Source organism: Rana temporaria, chromosome 6 (assembly GCF_905171775.1).
Source record: "Rana temporaria chromosome 6, aRanTem1.1, whole genome shotgun sequence".
Taxonomy (NCBI): Eukaryota; Metazoa; Chordata; class Amphibia; order Anura; family Ranidae; genus Rana; species Rana temporaria.
In genome coordinates, this window is record NC_053494.1 from 138,154,643 (window position 1) to 138,165,955 (window position 11,313).

Consider the following 11,313-nt stretch of genomic DNA (forward strand, 5'->3'; position numbering starts at 1 on the left):
ACCAGACACTGCGTTATCAGGTTCCTCGTCCGCCTCCTCTGTAGGAGTGTTTGACGGGCCTGCACGGTTGGAAGGTATTTGAACTGCTGTTGTGATTGAAGGAGAAGCTGACTGAAGCTGCTGGAATCCCTCAAAGAAGGTTTTAAAGGAATCAAAGGTATTGGCTAGTTCTTTAACTGATGATGCTAGTTCCGTGTGCTCACTATTATGTTCCTGTACTAATTGATTGATACAGTCACTACAAATTGCCTTTTTCCACGAATCTCTAAGTGTCGCTTTACATTGTGGACACTTCCTTTTTGAGCTGTGGGTGTTTTTACTTTTGTCTGTTTTCTGGAATGACAAAAAACACAAACCTCCCCAGTTAAATTATCAACAACCTGTACCTGCTTTGCAGATGCGCAGTGCCTACATGTGGGCTTACCTCACTAGGGGCCCCATGCATTACCCTCTGACACTGAGGGAATTGGCTACCCCCCCCCTTTCTTTTTTGGGACCCAGGAGGGGGAGGAGGGGTGGTGGGTTCAGGTTTGGGGAGATCCACCCTAGGTTCCCCTTACCTTTTCATGGCTGGAGCTGGTCTCTGCTGGAGCAGGCCCTCTTCCGTCCGCTTCCGACATTCCTTGTGTCACCAGGGTGCGTTGTGCTGTCTCTACAGCGTGCGCAGCTCCTCCAGCCTTTGCCTGGCTCCATTTCTTGGTACACGGCCGGAACTGGAAGTCGTGACCCCGGAAGTGCACGCCCCCGGTCGCCGTGATGACGTCACCCGTCCTCGGCGACGCGCGTTCTCGATACCCGGCGTGGCTGCGCATTGAGATCCCCATCTCGCGCTGTCCTGCTATGGAACGCTGGCTGCACACTTCCCTCACCGCACTCGGTGAAGAAATGGAGCCCCCTCGATCAGCGCCTGCACTCAGGGATACGAGGGTGGCCAACTTCTAACAGGTTAGTAACCTGTTTGTCCCTGGAAGCCCCTGCTCCTTTCTGGACAATTTTACCTGAGCCTCCCTGGCTCTCCTGGCAGGTTCCTGCTGGTGTCTCCCCTCTGGAGGAAACACAAATAACTGAGGAGCCAACAGGGGAGGAGGAAATTTATAGAAGGCTGGCGCGGTGTTTCCTACAGAGGGGAGGAGCCAAGGTCTCTCAGGTGGCTGTCCTGAAAGACGATTAGGGGAAAAAACGTTTTTCTTGCGCCAGTAACACCCTTTTTCTATTAATTGGAGGTGTTTGTTTATGGAAGAAGAATCAATAATTGACTACATACTGTATTTGGAGCACTGAAAGATTTTAGTTTATGGATTGAAGTTAGAGAAAACAAAGAAGATTGTTTCCTGGACATTTCAGTTCAGTTCCTTTCACTGGAACTAAGAGGCCAAGCCCAACCCCTGAAAAACAACCCCACACCATAATCCCCCCTCCACCAATTGATTTCGAACAGTGCACAAAGCAAGGTCCATAAAGACATGGATGAGTGTAACAGCTCTGGTGAACGGAGTGAACCACAACTGCGGTTAGAAAGGATTTCAATGCACTTCTTTATGTGAAAATTCAGTATTGGACCCCAGGCGTCACTCCACACAAACAGAAGTTTGGAGGTTCTCTACATCATCTCTCTGTCACACAAAGAAAGGCGTGGAGCTACTAAGGATGGACTCATTACAAAATGCGACCAGAGCTTAGCATTTAAAATTATAGTATACACTTTAAAGATTCCAATGCACCTCTATATGCAAGTGATTACCAGTACGGGACCCCAGGCGTCACTCAAACAGGAGTTTGGGGGTTCTCTACATCATATCACTTAACATATAGAGATGTATTAGGCCACTAAGGGAGTTGGTATGAAATACCATCAACCCTTAGCATAGAAAGGTTTAGAGCGAACATGTTCAGCAAGTCAGGGCAAGGCCCATAAACAATTTACACATATGTCAAGCACGTAGTAAATAGGAGTTGTTAAGATAACTAATAGTTGCATAAGACAGGCAATATAGCTCGTAGTATATAGGAGTTGTTAAGACAGCTAATAGTTGCATATGACAGGCAATATAGCTCATAGTAAATAGGAGTTGTTAAGACAACTAATAGTTGCATATGACAGGCAATATAGCCATAATAAATATCAGCAATTGTTTTAGGTGGAAAGTATGCAGCAGATGTTTCTATAGAACACAAGTGACACAATTGCTACTTATCCGTTTGCAGGGCTTCAGTGTAGTGAGTAGGGATTCTGTAGAGTAGAGTGTCAGCAAGGAAGGTCTTGAAGGTTGTCCCCGGCAATGGCTATCTGGATTAGCTTCAATCAGGCAGGCATCCAGGGTTAAGGATTGTTGGTACCTGTTTTTTTTTTTTGTTTTTTTTTTTTTTGTTTTTATTTATTTATATATATATATATATATATATATATATATATATATATATATATATATATATATATATATATATATATATATATTTTATTAAAGGGCTCAGAGGTCCCCAGGGCCCCATGTGGCAAACACCCTTTTTTATTTTTTTTATTTTTGTTTATGTATTTTTGTTTATTTATTTATTTTTATTAAAGGGCCCTGGGTGGCAAGCACAGGGGCTTTTGTTTTATTTTTTTATAAATGTTTTTTTTTATATATATATATATTTTTTATTAAAGGGCCCAGAGATCCCGGATGGCAACCCCCCTTTTTTTGTAATTTATTTTTATAAAAAAAATAATTAAAGGGCCCAGAGGTCCCCAGGGCCCCAGATGGCAACCCCTTTTTAAAAAAAAATATATATATTTTTTAATTCTTTTTTTTCGTTTTATTAAAGGGTCCAGAGGTCCCCAGGGCCCTGGATGGCTACACCCCTTTTTTTTATATATATTTTTCTTTATTTCTTCTTTTTTTGTAAAGGGCCCCCCGCTTCTAAATTCGCGGCAGCCCCCCCGCTTCTCAATTTCAGGTGGCAGCACCCCCTCCGGTTCTCTGCTCCAGGGGGCTCATGCCTGAAGCTGTGTAAGGGGCACCATAATTCCTGATGGCGGCCCTGTGCTGCCCACAAATCAGGCTGAAAATCATCAGCGGCACGCAGCCAGTGACAGTACTGATTCCGTTCTCAGTGTTTTAAAATGTACAGCACCCCTGGCTTCCCTTTAGACGTGCACTTCTCCCTTCCTGCAACTGGGTGCTGCTTGTATATAAAAGTGAATTAGAATGTGATTTTATAACATCCCCAGTTTGCTCTTCCCAAGGCTGACTTCTTCATGTCCTGCTCCTCAAGGTATGTCCCTGTTTGCTAATCTATATTGTAAATAGAAGTTTTCTGTAGAGTGTGCCCAAAGTCTTTATAATATTTGATGATTCACTGCAGGTCTGGTCAGTGTTTTAAAAAGTTCCTCTATTTTACACATGGCATGGCATGGGGGTCACAGCACCGTCTGTCCATTCTGCTTTAGCACCATGGGACCCCATGCCATGCCCATGTAAAATAGAGGAACTCTTTAAATCACAGACCAGACCTGCAGTCCAGGCTGAGTAAGGCCTCAGAGCACATGGCATTACTGTCTGTATTTAACTGCTTGATGGACTTATTTTGGGCCTGGCTGGTTCACATGTATGTGTTTTGGCGGCCCACATTTGCGCAGGCACAGCAGCCTATTCATTTGAATGGGCCGCCATACCTGCATTTCCTGCAAAGAAAAGCGCATGCCTCATGTAATAGGCTGCACACACGGCACACCTATGCCCATCAAGCACTGAAATACAGCACTGTCTGTCCATTCTGCTGTCTGCTGTGACTTATCTGCAGTTCCCGCACTGTCAAACTTGCTGCATTTTTAGACGTTTAGGTCATGCTTTTAAAAACACAGTGCGTTTGTGTGTGCAATAACTGCAGGTAAGTAGCATGGTGCAAAAGCAGAATGGATTTCAAGGCAACTGTATTTTTAAAATGCTGAATGCACCTTTTTTCTGCAGGAAATTAAGGCATGGCAGCCCATTCAAATCGGGCTGCTGTGCCTGCACAAATGAGGGCCGCCAAAACACATACATGTGAACCAGCCAGGCCCAAAATAAGCTGGAGGGGGGCCCAAAAAAAATGTTTGCCCAGGGCCCAAACAATATTAAAGACGGCCCTGATGCTGTTGTATGTATATTTCAAACTTTTGTCTGCAGTCTGCCTCTTTTTTGACTGTATCCTTCTACCAGCATTGGGTGATGATTTGTAGTTCACAAAAAAAACACTTTTGTTAAATAAATAGTTGTGAGTACACCACAGGACTTGTGTCCAACGGCCAGTATTACAATGAAAACTAGCATGCTGTATGTGTGTTGCGAAGCACTTTATTTTTGATGGTATCATAATTGAAAAAAAAAACATAACCATAAGACACATGTAGTGTATGTAATCATTGATTGGTCAACACATATTGGATATAGCCACACAACTGAGTGAAAGGAACAATTCTAGACCCTTATTTATGGTTAACATCAATATGATGGGATGTAAAGGTTTTAAGTGCTGCCTATGGATAATTTGGGATATCATAGTTTTCCGTCATTTTACACAGTTTTAACCTCCCTGGCGGTATGATTCTTTCAGATTTTAGGTGCTGAAAGCGGTACAATTATTTTGCATGGAAATTTGGCGTTTTATATTGTAGGCCTGTAATTTTTAGGAATAACTCACTTAAATCTGTCCAAACAAGAGTCTAGTAGACATCCCGGGTATGATAAGGTTTGAAACACAAAATCATAAATTATATTATAATAAATAACTATAAATAATTTTAACAAATAATAATATAATAAAAATTATTACTTTCAGTGTTTGATGACGAATTTCCCCACAAATCATTATCGCTCAATTCTGCAAGTGATCCTAATTTATTATCGCAGTTTTTTAGCTGGTCTAAAACCACTTTTGACATACAGTTAGTTGCTATAGACAATCCCCAGTTTCCAGGCAGAAAGAACAGTCTTTATTATATAAACGTGCTTCTCATGGAGAAGATGGAGATTGGAGAACTACAAGTCCCAGCAGATTATACATACAATAAGGCTCTGAGGTGGATGGGTGTGGATTGCATGCACCTATCAATCCCCAGGGGGGGGGCAGGATCAGATAACACTGTTATCCGATCCTGCACCCCCACCCCCGGGGATTGATAGGTGCATGCAATCCACACCCATCCACCTCAGAGCCTTATTGTATGTATAACCTGCTGGGACTTGTAGTTCTCCATCATCTCCTGGGGCTCAGGTGCATGCAATCCACCACCTATGGGACTACAAGTCCCAGCAGTGAGAAAAACTGAACAAATATGGTGGATTGCATGTACCTGAGCCCCAGGAGACGATGGAGAAATACAAGTCCCAGCAGGTTATAATATAAAGCTCCGAGGTGGATGGATGTCTAAACAGTGACAATTGATGGGCACAGTGGTGACAATTGATGGGCACAGTGGTGACAATTGGTGGGCACAGTGGTGACAATTGGTGGTCACAGTGGTGACAATTGATGGGCACAGTGGTGACAATTGGTGGGCACAGTGGTGGCAATTGGTGGCACAGTGGTGACAATTGATGGCACAGTGGTAACAATTGATGGCATGGCACAGTGGTGACAATTGATGGCACAGTGGTGACAATTGATGGCACAGTGTTGACAATTGATGGCATGGCATAGTGGTGACAATTGATGGCATAGTGGCTGTGTTTGATGGCATGGCACAGTGACTGCATTTGATGGCACAGTGGTTGCGTTTTGATGGCACAGAGGTTGCGTTTTGATGGCATGGCACAGTGGTTGTGTTTGATGGCATGGCACAGTGGTTGCATTTGATGGCATGGCACAGTGGTGATAATTGATGGGCCCAGTAAGGCTGCAATTGTTTTTTTTTTTTTTTTCGTTTGCGCCCCCCCAAAAAATGTGAGCACCAGCCGCCACTGGTATATATCAGACCCTGACTGTGACTTGACATACAGCCTTGACACTTACTAGAAGGCCGCTTTGACGGTTGGCTCAGAGGTCTCTTCCTTTCTCACATTGCTGTGGTGTCATGACAGACACTGCATATTTCCTTCATGTTGGGCTCTGTGGCCCCGCTCCCAGCTTTTAATTGGACTAGCAGTGTCAACACACACTGAATGCTGAAGAGCCAACCCAGAGGATAAATGCAGTTCTCCTTGTGACAAAGGGTAGGGCATGCTCCTAATCATAATTAACATTTTTCTATTAATTTAGCATGTCCTAGTGACAGAAGAATAGCTCTTAGGCAGCTGAACTGACAATGAAGAGACTGAGAGGAATGTACCCGACAGTAACATATCACCCATTATATGTATCAGTCTTTCAACAAGTTGATTGCAATTGGGTACAGAATGTGCCAGGCATGTTTTGAATCCCTTCAGACTGTTGAAGTTCATTTTTCAGTAAGGATTAGTGTTCTACACCTTTAATAAATACAGTTGTGACTTTTTGAAATCTGATTTTGACTGGCTCCACACCTATGTACTGGTGGTAAAGGTGTCCCACAATGTATGGTAATGCAATATAAATGAACATTGACATTTTTTTCTGATTTGAATGCCAATGCACATATAGGGCCAGATTCACAAAGGTTAGCGGATCTTTAGATCCGTGTAACCTATGTGTTTTAAGATCCGCCCTCGCAAGTTTGTGAGGAAAGTGTCAAATTCACAACACACTTACCTCCAAACTTGCGACGGCGGATCCTAACTCCCCCAGCGGAATTCAAATTCCGCGGCTAGGGGAGTGTCATATTTAAATCAGGCGCGCTCCCGCGCCGATTTAAATACGCATGCGTCGTCCGGGGAATTTCCCGGCGTGCATTGCTCCCACTGACGTCAATAGGACGTCAGTGGTTGCGACGTGAGCGGGACTTGCGACGCGCGTGTTCGTGAATCGGCGTACGCAAACGACGTAGGAAATTTCAAAATCGACGCGGGAACGACGGCCATACTTAACAATACTTACCCCTGTCGTATCTCTTTTGTGAATCTGGCCCGTACAATATATAAATCTAACCTGGCTACAGTTCACAAAAACACACAGATGTGATTGGTCGCTGTTGGGTGCGCTGAGTTGTGCAAAAGTAGGAAAGGTGTGTTTCATGCATTAGGACACATTAGAGCCCCATTCAAAGATAATAAGCTCCCTTTACCTAATGCCCTTCAATGCAAAAAAAAAAGACATTTTAACACTCACGTAGGTTTAAAGCAGGGGTCTCCAAACTTGAGCATCTCACAATGTGAAACATGTTAGCCATTTTTTTGTCCTAGTGTTCACTTTTCTATTTATGACTGTACTGTACTGGATCATGTTTTGATTTTATTTTATTTAACCTCCCTGGCGGTATGATTATTTCAGAAAAAAGGTGCTGAAAGCGGTACCATTATTTGCAAGGAAATTTGGCTTTTTTTATACTGTAGGCCTGTCATTTTTAGGAATAACTCACTTAAATCTGACCAAACAAGAGACTAGTAGGCATCCCGGGTATGACATTTTTTTAAAAACAAAATTATAAATTATAATATAATAAATAATTATAAATAATTATAACAAGTAATAATATAATTATAATAAAAATTATTCAATAATGTAATCAACTCAAAATCACTGAAATTTGCTCAGTTGCAGAATTGTCGCTGTCATTAATTTTATTTTTTTATGACAAATTTCCCCACAAATCGCTATCGCACAATTCTGCAAGTGATTATAATTTATTATCGCTGTTTTCTAGCTGCTCTAAAACCATTTTTGACATAAAGGGACACTTTTGGTTGCTATGGACAATCTACAGTTTGCAGGGAGAAAGAACCGTTTTTATTATATAAAAGTACATGTAGGGCACTGGGCAGACCACTAGGGACAAGGGGGCTGTGTATTTTTTACATACAGTATACTGTAATCTTATAGATTAAAAGTACTGTATGTAATGTGTTTGTTTACGTTTTTGAATTTGGCGCCATTCTCCTCTCCCGTGCGTCGTAACGTCGCAGGGAACGGAGATCGGCGGCACAGGAGGACACTGTGTGAATCAAGCGAGGTCCCGCTTGCTCACACAGCGCGGTGGCATCGCTGGATCCAGGGACAAGGTAAGTAACTTTGTCTGCTGCTGCAGCGAGGCAAGCCCGAGTCTGACTCGGGGTTACCGCTTTTGGTATGAAAATCTCACCCTGAGTCAGACTCGGGAATACCGCCAGGGGGGTTAATAAAGACGCCGTTTAACGGAGTGCGGCAGTCCAGGATTTCTTTCCAATCTCGGTTTCCAAAGTTTCTAAACAATAGTGTCTCATTGTTGGTGTCAGTGGGATAAATAGTGCCTCAAACCGGAGAAATAGTCCCACAAGGGTCGGATAAAGGCAAGAAAAGGGCCACATCCTGGCCGCAGTTTGGAGACCACTGGTTTAAAATATTCCCATAATTCATGGTCTTTTAGATGTATAAATCATAAATATCAAAGAACAGTATGTGCTAGTATGCTCTCATATACAAGCAGCTTGCAAAAAGAACAATATACTGTACAGTATGTAGTTTTTAGTAAAATCTAAATGCCAATTGCAGTGCTAGGTTTGAGGCTACCTAGTTGCAAACTAGACTTCACCTCACGCTGTCCACAATCCAACATTCAGCTGTGTTATTGCAACTATTGTTTAGACCAGGGGTCTCCAAACTTTTCAAACAAAGGGCCAGTTTATTTTCCTTCAGACTTTAGGAGGGCCGGATTGTGGCCAGCGGGGGCAGAAAATGTCCCGGACCCAGCACCAGTGACAATAAATATGGCCTCAGGGTTGGTGGTCAGTAGGAGGAGGAGAAGGGCCCCTATCAGTAGGAGGAATATTATCCCATCATTGATATCAGTAGAAGAAATTGTGCGCCCTCGTGCCCCCAGTTGGAGGAATAGTGCCACAAGGGCTGCATAAAGGCTAGAAAAGGGCCACAGTTTGGAGACCCCTGGTTTAGACAATAAAAATTAAGGTAGGACACCGCCACCACCCAAAAACTCAATATGAATAACTCACTAGTTTGTAAGACCTAACATAAAATAGGTCATTATGCATGTGTTAGATCCACGTGGCCAAGATGTAAAGATCCTGAGTCCTCCATCCTCCACTGTTCCAGGATAACGGTTGTTGTGGATAATACTAGGTTCATTGGGCAGTGTTCCCCAGCTCATCTTTTTAACTCCAGTTCATTCCATCAGAACCTCAAATTTACTATCATGGGACAATCTGCACAATTCTCAACACTGAAAAGTAGGAGATGGGAAAGAATAGATGGTAACACCAAGGGTTTCATGGAATTTTATGTCCTTCGGGAGCCACTTGTGAGACTGCACTGACTGCCATCTGCTTCTTAGATTCGTTTTCACCTTTCTGGCCCTGTGTTACCATCTATTTTTTCCCAGCTCTTGTTTTCAGTGTTTGGGATTGGTCCAGATTTGAACTTTTTCAGTAAGTACATTATTCGAGTTATTGCTGTAAGTTTGCCTCAAAGTAAATTTTGACTTTCTTTCTGCTTATAAATGTTATGATTTCATTTAATTCAGATATGTTTATATACTGCTTTGAGTGAATGTATGTATATTAAGAACTTAATTAGTATTTCTGTTATAGCACTGCTGAGATAAACTCAGTTGGACTTTGCTTTGCCTGTTCAAGGAAAGAAACACGTTTACTTTAGTTTAAAGCCTGGTACACACGATAAGAATATCAGACAAATAATCTTCATTTTTTGTTTTGTTTTTTTGTATGCTAGTCTCCATTTCGATAATGAAAATGTTAAAGAACGTAGGAAAATGATTTAGGTTGCAAACTGTACTGATTAAATTAAAATCGTACAATCTAGTATTATACGAGAATCTTTTTCCTGTTTTTCACTCTGGATAATTTCGAATGAACTGTTGTGATCGGATCTCGAAAGCTGTGTACTAACAATCAGATTATCGTACAATCACTTTTGAAAAATGTATTTTGCGTACAATATTTTGATCGTGTGTATTAGGCCTAAGACTTCACCTGATGTACTATGTGTGGACTCGGAGTTGCAAGGATTTAGGGGAATGTTTGATGCATCTTTGAATTGTCACTTGCCCTGACTTTATCCAGTATCTCCCAGTGACTATGTTCAATGCTTCTTTTTCATTTTTTAGGGTCACCACCTGGTGAGCAAACCCTAGTTTCCTTTCCCTGTATTTACTTTAATTTGAATATATTCATCTACGTGAATTGCCAACATTAAATAATTGGTCAGACATTTAGTATTGGCACCACTCACTTTTGATATGTTATGGGCTTGCTTGATATTTAAACTTAGACACAAGGCCCAACAGCTCTATGTAAGGAGAAGACACACACAGGTAGCCCATAGCTGGCTCATTTACAAGGATACATCATTCTCCCTCGGAAAGTCCATTGTTTTTATACCTGTGATACTCGACCTAGACCCATCCTGTGACAGAGAGGAGCAATGAAGGACAGCCATACACTTCTACTAAGCAAGAAGAAGCGTAATCAAATGATCCAATAAGTTGCCTCATGAACTTTTTTTTTTTTTTAAATGGTATGCTAAATGGTAAGAACAATTACACAATGTGAAATGCATTCGCATATAGGGCTGAAAAAAATGTTAAAGACCAATGTTTCTCTTTACAGTGTATGTCCATTCTAAACTTTTGGACCAAGTGTGTAAGGATTAGCCTTTTACTGATATCCAGGTCCCTGGGAGGGAGGTTTACTGTACACCTGGTTCAACAGTTTTATCAGACAGGTAGTGAGGGCAAACTTCTATCAACAACACAGGCAGAAATAAAAATGCTTATTTGTAGAGTTGGGGAGAGTTAGAACACCTGCCAGCTTTTTACTGCTGTGTTATAAGTGTAGTATGTTTGCTTTCTAGATTTTTGCTGTCACAATTTTAACATCAGCTTTTTATTGCTGTATGTGTCTCTGTTGCAGATTTCCCCTCACGTATTGTTTGTGGAAAATGTCACCAGGACAGAAAATATGGAAACTATCTCTAATGAAGCCTAGGCTTAGCAGTAAGAACCCAATATTTAAACACTTTCTTAAGTCTTTAACTAAAAAAGAAAGTTTTTGCTGGACGTTCAGTTCAAGGTAATGATCCTTCTCAATATAGGTTTGCAGATAACATGTTACCTTAGGTCAGAGCAGGATCATATGCAAGGCAATCTAGGGTTGCTGGATGTTCAAGGGGTACAATCTTTATGCTCCTACCGTAAACCAGGGGGATAGTGCAATTGGTTAAAGCTATTTCAGAGGGAAGGATACACTTGCAGGCAGTTGACATCTGACG